This window comes from Chamaea fasciata, unplaced genomic scaffold (assembly GCF_029207755.1).
Source record: "Chamaea fasciata isolate MVZ Bird 193981 ecotype frontalis unplaced genomic scaffold, bChaFas1.0.hap1 SCAF_4, whole genome shotgun sequence".
NCBI lineage: Eukaryota > Metazoa > Chordata > Aves > Passeriformes > Sylviidae > Chamaea > Chamaea fasciata.
Window position 1 is genome coordinate 75,285,758 of NW_027094089.1, and position 15,950 is coordinate 75,301,707.

The 15,950-nt window shown below is 45.9% G+C and overlaps 1 protein-coding gene across 1 annotated transcript in view; it reads right to left on the reverse strand.

The window, feature by feature from the left end:
• Positions 1 to 15,950, reverse strand: part of HS6ST2 (heparan sulfate 6-O-sulfotransferase 2) — a 128,853-nt gene that overhangs the window by 13,482 nt on the left and 99,421 nt on the right. The gene's annotated exons all lie outside the window — the stretch shown is intronic.

Below are 15,950 nucleotides of genomic sequence, written 5' to 3' on the forward strand. Positions count from 1 at the left end.
TGGCTGCCAGTGACAGCACATTCAGCACCAACATCAGCTTGGTCACATTCCATTTTTCTGGATTTCAGATGCCCCCTATATTTTAAATTAACTTGTAGCATTAAGACATTCAAAATCCTACTTGCAGACAGTCAAAAGCAAATTCAATTTTTCCATGTTATCAGTGCCACGACGCAAACTCCAGCCAAAGTGGCAGCTGAACTGAGGACACCACAGAGAGGCAACAACCTGAGCTGGGCAATGAGAGGAGTCCAGCTCCCCTGTGTGCCAGCTGAAGGACTGGCACTGCTAAAAAAAGCACCCAATTCCACTGACCATGAACAGTGCTACTTGGTTTGCCTTTTGCTCTGGCTCTCTCACTGTGAGGGTATCACAAGCCTGGCTCAAGATCTGACCTTTCTTTGAGCAGCTTCTCACTGCAGTTCTTGTGCCCTGAGCTCCCAGACCTCACCAACCACAGCCAAACAAACAGGCAGCACTTTGAACCCTCAGCTGGAGGGAAGCCTTGCTTAGGCTAGCTGAGAAACCCTTAAAACCAAGCTGATTTCAGCTGAAGCCAAAGATAACCTACCCCTGCCAGAATGGGTATGATAAACCTGGTATGATAAACCTGAAGCAAAATAAACTACGTGACATGTAGGGTTATTCACTAAGGTCACAGCTCCTTCCAAAAGGATCTGCTACTGCTCCCACTCCCCTAACCTCATCCTCAAAATATGAAAGAAAAAAAAGAAAAAAAAACCCCAAACCCCAAACGAAAAGTCCAAGAAACAAAACTCCTCTATGAGCAGCAAGAGATGGTTCAAAACAATTTCATTCCTATCTGTGATCTCTTGAAAGATTTTCAGAAGACACAGTCCTACTCCTCCATGGATTATTCTGGCTAAAAATGTGTGTGACATTTTAATTATCAAGTACAAATGTTACTGCAAGTAAGCAATGAAACAGATGGTGTCCTGAATTTTACAGTACAGCCACTTTTCTAGCTCAAATTTACAGTTCACCAATCATCAGCTTTAAGTTCTGTCTCTACTGCATCTGCCTTAACCGTATGAAACACTGCAACCCTCCAATGCTGAGAGGGCAGCTTTGGGAAAGTTGGGAACTTTTGGGAAATTCAACCCAAGCTGTCCTCCTCCAAGCAAATGTGTCCAATGAGGAAACAAAGTGGAGCACAACTCTGTACCATCCCAAAAGCATAGCAGATAAGAAGTGGGAGAGCACTGAGGAACTGCCCTACTCAAGGGAACATAGAGGTGATCCTGATACCTTCATCTCCGTGAAGGACCTGATTCGTTTATCTCATTCTCTTCCTCATATGAATGGAGGGAACTCCATATGAGTTACAAGTCCTGAGATTTCCTTCTTTACCCACCTAGTGTACTCAGCAGTCCCATCAGTGGGTGCCCCCAAGGGGAAGGGACAGGATGGAATGCGTGACCCTTCAGGACCCACCAGTGCCAAGCCCCACATCACCAGGGAACAACAGAGTAGCAAAGCCAGCAGCTTTTCCACTAATTGTTGGTCCATCATCCTTCCAAAAAACCTTCAATGCTTAAGTTCAAAGTTGCAGTTTCACATGTTTATTTCACCCCCTATTACAAACCATGAAATATAATTCATGACACAGGAGCCACACACCTGGATGGGGACAAGGAGGACCTGAGAATACTCATCTACTGGATTGACAACACCATGGCAAATGTGGTCCTTGCTTCGAGGAGCTTTATTATCCCATTCAGACATTAGGAGAAAGTGTCAGTCCAGTGACTCCTGGGGAGCAGATGTAGCAGTATACTCAGATTCAAGCAGCAAACACAATGAGTTTTCAGCTGTCCCTCTTAGCTGTGTGTGGCCAGGCAGAGGAGAACATGATGCCCTCATTGAATAGGCTCTTGATTTAGCAGGCTGTGACCAAACTGAATCCTGGAAAGCTTTCCTGATACTCCACTCCATTCATCTCCACTAAAGGGGAGCTGCTGCCCAGGCTTATGGCATCAGTGCTGCAATTATGACAACGAAACATTTTCTGGGAAGGTGTCCCAGAAAGTAATACACTGAACATTTCCTCTCACCACTTGCAGTACTGAGCAATAACTCCTCTCACTGTCAGCATCAGCTTTGAGCCAGGGAAGGGCACCCCTCCTGTCATGCCCCTCTGCTGGCACACGGCTGGGACCACCAGTTCTGCTCTCACCATTCAGCTTGTGCAGACACCCCTGGGACTCCTGCAAGGATCAGACAAAGGGAGATGCTGCACAGGCCAAGTGATGGATCTTCTGGACCACAGACTTTTCCCATTTTGCTTTGAAATGGAGCAGAGCTTTGGAGGTGGAGGGTCCAATCCCAGCTTTGCAGACAGGCAGCGATGCTCAGTCACAAAAGCATTAGCAGCATGGGCTCTGCCTCTTGCATCCAGGTTCAACACGTAATCCAGCATCACGCTGGCATCCGAGGGTGAAGATGGCAAGATCTTGGCGTTCCTCTAAGCCCACCTGGGAACCTCTTCCTAAAGGGAACCAAACAGGGCACTTGTAGATTGGAAGGGATCCGAGGACTGAGCTTGTCTTGGAGCACAGCTGCTTTAACAAAACTTTCCAATGAACTCCTGAACACCCAAGGAAACACACCTGGGTATTTTTACCCCAGGGAGAGAAGCCAAAGCAGTACCCAGTGCCCCCAGTGTCAGGGTATGCAGCCTGGTTTGCAGCAGATTGATGGTCCTGCATTTGAACTCAGCAAACAGGTGCTCCAGAGCATGATGAAGTGCATGGCAGCAGCTCAGGCTCTGCTCTTGGTCACACTGGCAGCTGGATTGCTGCGATAAATAAACCTGAAAATCGACTGTCTGAGCAGAAAAAGCTTCTTCCTATGACTCCATCCCTGGAGGGGTTAATCTAGAATAATTTAATTTATTCCCAAATTGCAGGCAGCAGTGTCTTTCCCCATTTAGCAGATTAAGAAACTGTGCTCTACCAAATTTATCTGAACAACTCATTCCCACAAAATTACACTGGGTTTTGAACTGAGGTTCATACACTCCATTGTATCTGCAGGCTAAGCAATCCACTGAGGGGCCAGATTAAAGCACAGCTAAGCACCACCTGAGTGGGTTTTTCTGGCAAAGCATCCGTGCAGGGATGGGGACAAGAACAGCAGGTGCAAAAGGGCTCCCAGCAGTGGTAACCTGGGCCAGGGCTCAGGCACAATGGCAGCATCTTCAGCTGCATTTCCCTCATCCTGTCATTAAAACAGCAGCACCTCCACAACTCATTCCAACATACTGCGACTAGGCTTCTCTTCACATTATTTTAAACAAAATGACACTTTCTCTAGACACTTAAATGCATCCTGGTCTCATCACATCAACAGAGGAAGCATATTTTTCCTGTTTATGTGAAAGGTGATATTGGATGCATCATACATTGAAATCGTTTGCTGGCTTCCTCTCTTGACATAAGTAAGGGGAAAGAAAGTCAGAGAAGACAGATTTTAAAGATGTATGCATATGCATGATCATTTTCTAACCTGGAACATTATTAAATTCTTTCATATATTCATGTGAGAACTGCAAAAGATTATGAAAGTGGAGATGCTATCACTCATACTTTCCCAGAGCAGGGATTAGGCATCTTTTCTTCTTAATAAAAGCTATATATTTAAATACTATCTGTTTTGACAAGCCCTAGTTAGTACTGGCCAACAGAGGTACAGCTCACATCCCTACCTTGCAGAATAAACCTGTCTGCAGGTCCAGCCTCAACACAGGGTAGGACTGAGCAAGAGATGTTACACGGTTGTCAGAGCTTTGACCTTTCTATGGCTACTAAATGCTTTAAGACTTCTTCAGTTCCACAGGTCTAGCACCCTCTACCAAAAATACACCCCACATGGCCCATGCAGCTTCTTCCCAGCCCTTGGAGAGCTGAGTCCTGCCAAACCCTGCCTGAGCCATGTTGCCCAAAGGCGTTGCAGAAATCTTCTGGTTTGCAAGTGATGCTAAATTAATCTAAACAGCTTTATTTATGAATGGTGTTACATCCCACTTCTTGGGGAGACAGATCTGCCACTAGAATTGCCTTTTACTGCCTGCAGAAACTGTAACTCTGCATCAATATTACACAATTATTTTAAAACCACTATTTAGATAGCTCTACAGTAATGGATATGTACACCAACTCCAGTGCCAGAGAATTTGCATAGCAGAATTTTTTATCATGCTTCTTAAAGATTAATAATTTAAAGCAAGTTGTAACTGTGCTAAGATTTAGTCTTATGTTTTCATGACTGCTTTATATTCTCATAAATATCCAACATTCCCAAGTACATAGGAATCTGAGGTATTCAAGAAAAAAAAACTGCAACCAATATATCTTCTATTTATGGAATTGAATATAAGATCATATTCAAAGTGCTGCATTTACTGACTGATTTTGAATACATAAAATATATAGCCATTGCAAATTCACCTTTCATTGCAAAGCTTTGTTCTTGTAGTGACATAACTTATTGCCAGATTAGAGCCCCAAGTACAGCCAGGTCATTTTTTGTGTTCTCCATTCCCACAAACACGACTGGGAGAGACAGGTCGTGCTCTCTATCAAAGTTGTGCTTACCACACAGCAATATTGCAACACGTCCCATTAGAGTTATGTCTGCTGAGACTGTGAGCACAGACTTGGCTGCAGGCACCTCCTAATGGAATTACATAATTGGAGGCATGTCATCTAAATCTGAACAAATTGGATTCCCTTGTCATGCACTATTGAATCAGAACGGGAAGAACACTCCATGCTGTTATCTATGGTAAACCAATGGTGGCAAATCCAGCGTCACTAATATTTCGATAATGTGATGTTTATTAAAAATGGGGGAGGAAAAAAAAAAAGATAAAAAGTTTCATGTAAGGCATGTCAAAATCATGTTGCATGGAAAAATGAGCTCATCCGAGCTTGGCTTCAGACTGGGAGTTACATTAATGGTTTATGACGGTTGCGATGTTAAGAAGATGTAACTGCAGAACCACACGAGGCTGGTTGCCTGTAGCAGCCAGGGGAAGTGCAGACAAGGATTTGAGACAGGTCCCACCACCAGCTCTGCATCTGGCCGGAGTGACAGCCACCAAGGTGTTTGCTCTGCTGCAGCCCCTCCCTGCCCAGTCTGTGACGGATCACTGCATTAACATTCCCATCCTGCACCCGAATTCTCCAGCCCCTGCAATTCACAGGCATGCCCTGGTTTTCGTTTACAAGTATATCAACTTTAATTTGGAATTACTGGAGGAATCATAATGAGGGAGCAATAACTTTGAGCACACTGAACTGCGCATTCAGGGCAAATTTTCACTGAGTGCTCAGCTCAACCTCCAGCTCTGCATGTATGATAGAACAGAGGCATTAATTACATTACCAGAATCACTAATCAGTTCATTGCATCTTTACATTCCATCAGCTAAATGCTGGTGCAAAATGTGAAGCTTTTTTCCCCCTGTAATCCAACTCTTCAAGCCTCACCAGGATACTTCCACGAGCACATGGAATGAATTCATTAACAAAAACAGCAAGAAAAAAGAAACTAAGAAATTAATTGTGAAGCCTTACAGAATTCATGGTTCTTATAGTTAATTAACTGTGGGCAAGCTCAGGCTCCTGTGCCCACAGCAGGCCACCAAGGCAGAAGTAAGTGATGAGCTGGTGGGGCAGAGCACTCACCTGGTCTGGTCCAGGTGATGGTCTGTGAAGACAAGAGGGGCTGTTTGCAGTACAACTCTCCTGGGGCTGGCACACTGCAGAAATTCAGGTTTCAGTATGCCAGCAGCACACTAACAGCACCCGCTCCACTGCCTCGGCCCCAGCGCCAGCAGTGCTGCAGTCCTGCAGGACTGTGCCAAATGCTGATTTATATTCGGTGTGAGGGAGAAATGCTGTCAAATCACCAAATTACCTCAAGTTGCGAGAGCACACAGCAGGGGGAAAGGTGTTAACTACTTAGTGAGCCTCTGCCTGTAGATCAGCACTGAAAGGAGTCAGGTGAACATTTACTGTGAGCTCTGGGGTCTCAGCATGCTGCCAGTCACAGCACAGGATCACACCACAGGCAGCCCCACTCTGCAGATGCACGGTCCCACCTCGGCAGCCCCTTGCAAAGAGACCCCCAAAAAGCTGTACTCCTAAAATCTACACAACTGCCTGGTCTAAAGGGCCATTAATCTATATGGGCAAAAGAACTGCTTGAAGAAAAATTGCTCCTTAGGGCTGCCCAGCATCATCTCTTCAGCCAAGTGGGCTTCTCTGCCCATGGGTTGGAACAATGGCACCTTACTGCCAACTTAGTTTCTGAGCTCCCAGGAGTAACTGTGCCACAGAAAGCAAAAAACTTGGTGATGGTGGGAATGGGGCAGCTCCCCAAAGTAGGCAAAGAAGCAATGATAGCAGAGCCCATGCTCCAACTGTAACTGTTCCCAACAGTGACCACATCTTCAATGCCACCATATGGTCCTTCCTTGATGGCTTATCCAGAGGAAAATGCACTAATATTTAGAGATATAAAATGAGGGAGAGGGAAAAGGAAAATAAAAAACCAGCTTGGCTATTTTGCAGGAGTTGGCAATACTTGGCATATCTTCAAACTAAAGACCCTAAATTCCACTGACGATACCTGATCTCTAAGCATTGTTGAAATTAAATCCAAGCAGTTTCAATATCTCTGACAGGAGGACTGGCTGTGTGGATTGCTTGCCCTGGCACTGCCCTGCAGGAGCACAGCAGGGACCTGTACCCAAACTCCCTGCTTCCATGGTTCTCTGTTCAACTCACATCCTGGAAGCTGTGCTAAATAAATGGCAAAGCTTGTTTACCTGCTCCTATCAGGCTTGGAGTGCCATGGGGGAGTCGACTGACCACAGCACAAACAAAACTGCGGCACCTCAATTCTCTTAGCAAACCATCTTTTGTTAATCTGCAGCTTCAGCCTTTTCTGCCACCACATTGTGACCTGTCTCCTCACATGCCCATCTCTACAGAGTTCTCTTCCTTGATGGCAGTGCCCTGCTCTCCTTGACCAAAATGATCCTCTCAAGCGACTGTCACATATGCAAAAGACCTGAAAGCCTAAATTACATGATTCACCCTTGCATCTTCACAGCAAGCGCCAGCCTGTCTTAAAGCCTCAGCACATCTGGTTACACAAATGACCTCAACCATGTTGCTAAGGCAGTCATTGCAGGGCTCGATGACACTGTGCTGTATCCTCGAGTGACACGACTGACGCCACCAGACCACAAGGACTTGACACAGTCGTGTTGCAGAGAGGCTGCTGTTTTGGCAACAAACCTGGAACCGAACTGCAGACCTTCGAGGATGGGCAGCAACAGATCTGTTCTTGGCATTAGAACAGGGAGCTGGGGCTGATGCAGGCTTTCAATCTGATATGGCTTAGAAAGAGCCATGACAAACATCCCCTGGGGCAGTGACGTGGAGTCAGGAGGACTCACCACCTTCTGCAACATCATTTGCAGAGCTGAGCCAGCGGAGCCCTCAAGCCACCACAGCATGACAAAATCTCTAGAGCATCACAGCCAGAGAGGGGAGCTGGGGAGGGCATACCAGGATGCTGAGCAACAGAAATGTCCTCAACACATAGGCAAGAACAACAGCCACTGAGCTGGGAGTCACCAGCACAGCAGCTGTGATCCTGCACATACAAACAACATCATTAAAATCAGTATTTTAACTTCCATATGGTAGGATGGTCCTGCTAGCAGTAATGGACATAGCCACCTTTGCTACCTGGCAGGCTTTTCCACAACTCTCCAGGGCACCTCCAATATTCCGAAAGAAACCTTTATTCAACCACAGAGAGGTTCTGAACCACATTCTTGCATTCAGACTCCTTTGCTTTAGAAGTATCAGCTTGCAATTAATAAAACTAATTAATATCACTAATTAATGAATGAAGCAAGGGCAGGGAGCTAAGAGAACATTGTTTTTGATAGCTATGAAATGCACTAACAAGAGCCAGCTGGATAATTACTCCTCTTTTCAGGAGTTTTTACTAGTTTGATTTTCCATCAAAAAAGCTCTCGTGAATATTTAAAGAAAAATTTGTAAGAACAGAGTAAGGAAATTGCTGTCCACTTTTGCCAGTGTGACTCATTTTTCCCTCACAGAGATGCTGTTGGGTTTTAATGGACATGAGGGTGTCCAGATGGGAGAGGGATGGCATGTGCTCCAATTAGCAATCACACCTCTTTAAAACCAACTGACCATAAGACATAAACCCCTGAGGGGAAGATCCTGTCAGTGCTCATGGGGACAGTTTGCCTGGAAAGGACTATGCTGGAGTAGGGGTTCATGCACAGGCATGATGCTGAGTTGGGGGAGGAAACACTGAAAAACATCTCCAGACTGTCCATGGGATCTTATTCTCCTCCTTTATGGCCAGGGCAGCCTTGGTGTCTCCCATGGATGTGAATTTGGGGCTGCTGGTCACTCAGCCTATAGTCATGCCATGGCTGAAAGAACACCCAAAACCCACACCTGAGATGGGCTGGGGTTTATCTGTGTGGAGGGGTGGGTTACACAGTAGTAACAGCTGGCTGGAATAATAAATTAGCACCTAATTAACACGAGTGTTGGCTGCAAAACACTGAGTTAATGGAATAGAAAAAAAAAGAAGGCAAAGAGTCGGTGCTGTGAAATAGGCAGATTGCTTTAGAAGTTGCTTCGTCAAGGACGTCTTCGAAGTCGAGGGTTTAAAAGCTGAAGGAAGAAAAGTGCTTTTGTGGGGGAAAACTTGCCCAGCCCATACCCAAGGTCAGGATTTGTTTCCCGAGCAGGCATTAGCGGCCAGCACTCACCAGACTCTCCCTGCCAGGTAGAAAAAGGGGCTGTAATGTCTTTAAGTTGCATGCCAGAGGACAAGGTAAGCATTTGGGATGCAGATAATACAGTCAGGACAAATATTTATTGGGTCAGTAGTCACTGGTGTGAAAGAGGAGCTATAAAGTGGAGATAACAAGGAATAATGCTGCCACAATGGGAAACTGCACTAATGACTTAACAGCTCTTTGCACCTCTCCATAAAAACCTCCTAAGGGAAAACTCCTATTCAGTGCAGAGGAAACAATGGTATAAATCTGCTTCCTGCTACATCTGACCTCCTTTGCACTCGCAGCTGCTGCCAGACCAGCTTCTGCCTCACCTTACTGTGCTTCTACCTTGCTTTTGCTTCCTTCTGCACACAAACCAACATAAATCCTCTCCCCAGCTTCATGGCAGGTGGCAGCAGCCTTGGTGAAGCAGAGCAGGAGGAGAGACCCCTTCCACTATTCTCCCCTGAGTGAGGGGACATCAGAGCTGGCACAGCAGCAAGGCTGACCTGCACCCTCCCACACCAGCAACACCCCCCAAACCCCAGCCAGCACTCCAGGGGACTGTGCATACAAGGCAAATGCAGAACAAGCTTCTCTTCCAGGCAGGAGACACTAAGGACACAGTTTAAAAAAAATGCCGTTTAACTGTCTTTAATTAATATTCTGAACTACACGTAAGCCTTTAACACACAGCAGGATCATGGTGAAAGATTTATGAGATTGGTTCACCTTTTGCAAAGTGCTGCCTTGGGTCATCAGCACAAACTTATCATCAGCCCATGCACCAGTGGGGAGCTGGAGCGAGAGGAGAAGGGGAACATCTGCACGAATATGATGTGACCTACTTTTACAGTAATTTGAATGCATATTTGGGAAAAAAAAACCCACCCTCTAAAATTTTAAGGGAGAATTATAAATCAAAGCACGATAGTAAACAAGTAGTTTGTGAAGTCATACTGTCTACTCAGTACAAACAAGAGATTTGTCAAATAATAAAATACTCCTTTAGAAGAAAACAAGCACAATTATTTTATAATTATGGCTGTTCTAGTCTTCTGAGGGCAGGAAACCTTCCTACCTCCATAGAATCATAATCAAGACTCATCAAAGTCCTGTAAAAGCAAATCAATACCTGCTCTTGGCAGGATGAGTTAATTAATACCGGAGTGCTCTCCTGCCTGACTGTCAGGCTGACGGTGCTCAGCACAGCTCTGCTGAGGTGCTCTGTGAAAACCATCCAGCACCACTGGGTTACTGGTGAGAAAGGATGCCATCCTTGAGGGTCTGGATGAAGGGGCACTGTGAGCTGTGCTCCGCTTTGTAAAGGACACAGACACCTGGCCATTCAAACCTCTAGAATGCAACTGAGTCCTCGCTTCTCTGGATCCTTATTTCCATCAAGCAGGAGACTCAGGCAGCACCATATGGCTAATTTTATGAAGGGAAACCAAAGCCATGTCCTTTTCATCACTACTGCACTTGCGGAGCTGATTCCTGGTTATGTGTGGTCATCTGAGGTGCTGTGCCATCCCCACATCAGACACGGTGTGGGGGAGCTGGTTGTTATCGGGGATCTGGCTCATGCCACCAGCAGTGGTGGCTCAACACCCTGTCAGAGACTTCAGAGATGCCACTTCAAATATTGGCTACTAGAGTGCAAGCTTTCATCTTTCCATGGCAGATTCACTGGAGCGCTGTGGCATTTACTGCGTGACTTCCTTCTCTTTTTTGCTTATTATGAGACCTTTAAAATAGAAGGTTTGTCTGCCCTCTGTGATTAGCAAAGATCTCACAGCTTCCCTAAAAGTGCAGAGAAAATTACAGCCAATAACAGCATAGCAGTCAGCTGCCCAGAGCAGGAAGGAGTGAGACACACTCAGCAGATTGCTTTGAAGCAAATGCTCAGTAAAACTTTATAAAACTTATTTTTAGCCTCATTTTCTAAAGAAATCAGCCGCTTACGAACACAGTGTCCACCTCCCTCCTCTCTCACCACACTCTCCATAATTTTTTAATTGGTTCCTTTATCTGGAGACTCCTCTGTCCTATTGGGGTGGAAGATAAATAAGCATTGAGAAGGGATATAGGGGAAAAAACCCAGCTGGCTATGGAGAGCAGGAATTGCTGGGAGCTGTGGCTGGCCTGAGAGCAGAAGTGCCTCCTGTCACCTGAGCTTGAGATGAGATGGACATGCACGGTGATATTTAGCATGGAAAGCTGGCAGATGCAGCAGGGGCAGAACACAGAGGTACTACTCGATGGCTTTGCTGAAGAACAGCATTCACCACATCCCAAGAGTGCCAGTGACGTTTACAGACCTCCTGCCAAGAGCAGCTGATATGTCATCTCAAATAAGGCATAAAAATGGGACAAAGATGCAAAATGCCAGCAGAGTAGGAAAAGCCAGCTCTGCTGAGTGCCACTGCTGATGTACTTTTATTGTTGTTTAATGGTTTTCTTGGATCAAACAAGGGAGAAGAAAAAAGTGTGCAGAGAGAACTGGCTGTTCCCCATCACAAGGAAAAAGCATCAAACACAGAGAAGGGCTCAGTAACAAAAATACATGGGTCAGAAGAGTACACACACAGGAGAAACGGGTGAGGAAACTGGCTGAAAGGTAACAGGAGTGCAGGAGCACAGCTGCCAGTCAGCAGAGTGCCTGCTGGAGCCAGGATTTGGCTGGGAGAAACAGGTTTTCCTCTGCCCAGTTAGCACAGACTTCACCTGGGTCAGTGTTTTACTAAGAGAATGAGGAGAAATTGCAGGCCATTAACTTGCCAGAGGGCTAAGTGATGTTAAAATCCATTGCTGGAGCTCAGGTAAGTGGCTGGGTAAATACACCACCCTGTCCAACACTGCCTGTTCCATTAGCTGGCGCTGCCATCATCAGAGAGCTGAAAGGACAGCAATCCATACGGATGCTGCTGTTTATAACCCAGCTCTCATTTCAGTGCAATCTCTGAGCAGACTGAAATAGTACCAGAAAGTAGATGGTCAGGAAAAGGCTCCACCGTCTACACTCCACCACCCCTTTCTTTCCATGTACCCATTCCTACAGGGAGCAGACAAGGACAGGCACACTGTATACCCATCCTGGTTTTAGCTCATTTTATCCCCTTCCCTCCCATTCCTTAGGTTTTGTTCTGCTCTGGGATTTCAGTCAAAAGTAAGTACAACCTCTCCAAACCTTTTGGGACCAATGAGGGTAGCCAGTCCCCAAGAACACCCAGCACACGCACATATCCACAGGCTTTGTGTTCTTCAGAGCAGGTTCACAGCACCGCCAGCCTGGCTCCCCACTGCCTTTGGCTGAGGAGGGAATGCAGTGGACATCACTGCACCATTCCACATCTGTTAGGGACTTAGCTCCAAACACTTTTCTGACAGATGTGGCCGAGAGGAGAGGCTCACATTATCCACGAGAGACACACTGGAGGAGCATGGCAAAGAGCCTGGGTGCAATTTGTCTGCAAACAGTCGAGCATCCCTGCGCAGAGCTGGCTGACCCAAGACAGTTTGCTATTTCTGTGTGCTATTTTCTGTTCCAAATAAACCTCTCCACATACTTCTGCATCCAGACTAGGAGTCTGGATACACACTCCACATCCCTGTGGTGAGCAGAGGGAGTCTTCCCCACAGTTACCAGCACCAGGCAGCCTGTGAGAGATAAACCACTCTGTGGGCTCAGGGTTTATTTTAGAAGATGCACTGTGCATTCATGGCTCTGCGGTGCCCCAAGAGCCAAAAGCAGGAGGAAAGCTGCCCCTGCACAGTTTCAGCCTGGTAAACAAAAATCTCCAGCCTCTTCCAGGTCAGTGCATACAGAGATACACATTTGTTTTCAAAACCAAATTTTGCATGGATCTATAGAGCAAAGGCAACTTTTTTGCTATCCAGGCATCTTCCTTGTCTCTGCTTTGAAGAGACAACAGCTAGAGCAAGCTGAAGAAATAGAAAGGCACAGGGTAAGTACACTTCCAGTGAAGTTACCAGAGCAGTGGGGCAGCCCCAGGGTGGGACAAGCCCTCAGGAGGAGCAGGGGAAGGAGCAGTACTCCCCTCAATACCGGTGCAAGCTCCTTGCAAGCTTGCCAGTCAAGCCCTTCCAACCAGACAATCACATCTCAGGTACAGGCTTGGCATCCCATGCCAAGACCCCACAACAGACCAGTGCCCCACAAAACTGCACTCACACCAGAGGAAATGATCTTATTTTTTTAAGATGCCAGTTCTTGGACTTGGCAAGCAGAGTTGCCTTGATGTATACAGAGACCAGACTTAGTATTCTTGCTATTTCAGGCAAAAATACTTCTCAACAGTCTGAACATCACTCCAAGCACGTTACTTTCCCTTGCACCCAGGGCTCCTATCACTCTGCTGAAGGAGGTTGTGAGAATGGGAAACACCAGACATGCCTTTTCTGCAAGTTTCATCTTTCCTGTGGATTTGGCAATTATTGCAAACAACATAGGATGAGTTCAATAGTAGGTGAGTGAAAAATTGGATCTGACAGCCCTAATTGAGCCTGAAGTCCCATTTACTGAGAATGATCTGGCATAATTAAAAATTCACAACTGGAGACCAGTTGTGAACGCTATACATTATAGGTTCTCTGAATTACTCTGGGAAACATATGCTCTCCAGGCTTTAGTCTTGGAGCCAAAACAGCTCGACCCACAATGATGGATTCATTTGAGAGGAGTAGCTCTGGATTTCAGGGAGGGAGGGATGGCAAGAGAGTGGCTGTGCTGAACTCACACCAAGCACAGGTTTACAAATATTCCTTCTGCTTCTAAGATTTCTTCCGCTGCAGTATGTTGCCACCATTGCACCACAGGGATATGCTCTTCAATACCATGTTAAGGCGGTAACAGGACAGCTCCCGCTTTTCTATGCTATTTCAAGTTTCTTGTGTTGTCTCAGTATAAAGCAAAGGGACAAACTTTCCTGTGAGCACTAACAGGAGCAGCTCTGCAAGCTCAAGGGCTCTTGAAACCTCAGCCCTGTGCCTGCTGCTGACAAACAACATCCTTGGTGCCCCAGCACAGACCCACGTGCAACTTTTCAATTGCTTTCTCCTTATTAACGTAATTGCGATTTAATTCCAGCACATCATTTGCAAGCCTCACTTAGCCTGAGACAACTTAGGGGAATGTGACTGGAAAACATCTTAATTTCTGCTTTTAACAAACCACCAAGATATGGCCAATAAACAGAATATTTGAATAAATACAGGACAGCCTCCACTAGGGCAGGGTGTGGGACCTGGGACATGAATCCAGTTGCAGTATGTTAGAGAAATAAAAGCCTCAATAAACAAAGCACGTTCTGTTCTGCACACAAACATACCAATCACAGCTAAATAACAGGCTTTAGATTATTTATAACAAGACTTTATAACTTTATACGTGTTTTTAGGAACAGCTCTCAACCAGAAGATTTAACTGAGCTGAACACTGAAGATACTAATCGAATGCTCTAGTGCTGGATCTCACTTGATTGGCAGGATACATGTGCAAAAAAAAAAAAAAAAGAGTAATTAACCTAACATTAGCATTTTTGAAAGGAAACATATCCACATATAACTGCATTATATTTTTTATCTAGACTAGTGTAACAATCACCCCATCCTATAATACCAAAGGCTGCAATGGATAGAAAATGCCATTCAGTTTTCTTCTTTAGCAGGGTTTTGTTGTGGGGTGGACTTTTTCCTCCTTCTCTGTGTCAGCTGCTGAGAACCAGCATGACAGCCAAAACTTTCCAATAAATCACAAGGCAGTGACTCATTTAAACCCTTCACTTCAGAGGAACAGCAAGGTGTCATCCTCCCAGCAGCGCCGCAGCCACCGTTAGCGATGCCGCTTTTCCCAGGCACGTCACCTGTGCCGCAATCCAAAAATAGTCCATCCCAAAATAGGCTGAAAAGGCAGGAGAGGGAGCCGAGTGGCACATGCAGGCTTTTCCAACAGGTAATGCAAAACCTACTGCATGCCCAAGATGGAGAAAAAAACCCCACACACGTTTGAGTCCTGGTTAATTCTGCAGGGCATCTGGACCTCTCCAGGCTCCGCTGTGATGCTGATTTGAACACTGAGGTGTGAGACGAGCATTTATACACCAACATGTTCATCTGCTGCCAGAGAAGAGCCCACGGCAGTCACACCTTGTCACCTTCCTGTGCTGGAAGGTGGAATGATGCAGGAGCCAGAGCCGGACACCTCTCCACATGCTGCTGCAGCAGATATGGGGCCACTGAAGGGAATTCCACTGTGGTGGGGGACAGCAAAGCACTGCCAGAGTACAACACTCTACTTGGGGCTCTGAAACATCAGGATTCAGCTTTATCCCTCATTTAACCAGGGACAACTGCAAGTGCGTTCTGTTTCTCTGACAACATCATGGGATCAAATGTGTTTTGGCGAGGGAACCTCAAACTCCACAAAACTCTGGTCCCTGTGCAGCAGATAACAAAGGGTAAAAGCAGGTGTAAGCCCTCCTGTCAAACTAAAGCCCTTTTATATTTCTTTTGTGGTATTTTTTCATCACCATCTAAGGTCTCCCCAAGACAAATTGCAGAGAAAGGAACAGGGCTCAGATCCGATACTCCAAGGGCTTGTGAAAGGTTTTAGGAAAAGGCAGCAATCTGAACACTGAATTTTCATGAATTTCACCCATTTCCTGGGCTATCTACAGGCTCTGCAACAACCGATGAATCAAAAGCACCTCTGCCTGCCAAGTTTACAAAAGCCTGTCTTAGCCCATGCTCAAACTGCCTAGGTCCATCAAAGCACAATAGAGTCCAGAAGACTCAAAAAATAGTAACCTGGAAGAAAAAAATGATACCCAGCACAAACTACTCTCCTTCTGCTGCTTTCAACCACAGAATTTCATTACTTTTGTTGCTCTCTTGCTGATTTTCTGGCACAACACTCAGAACACTGGAACAGACTATTTTGCACAGCATCTGCCATCATCAAGGGACTCTACAGTCCGCAAACTTGCAGGCAATTTATTGCCCATATTCCTCCCCTGGACAGCCCCTCCTTAAGCTTTATACAGAAAGTATTTGCAGCAAG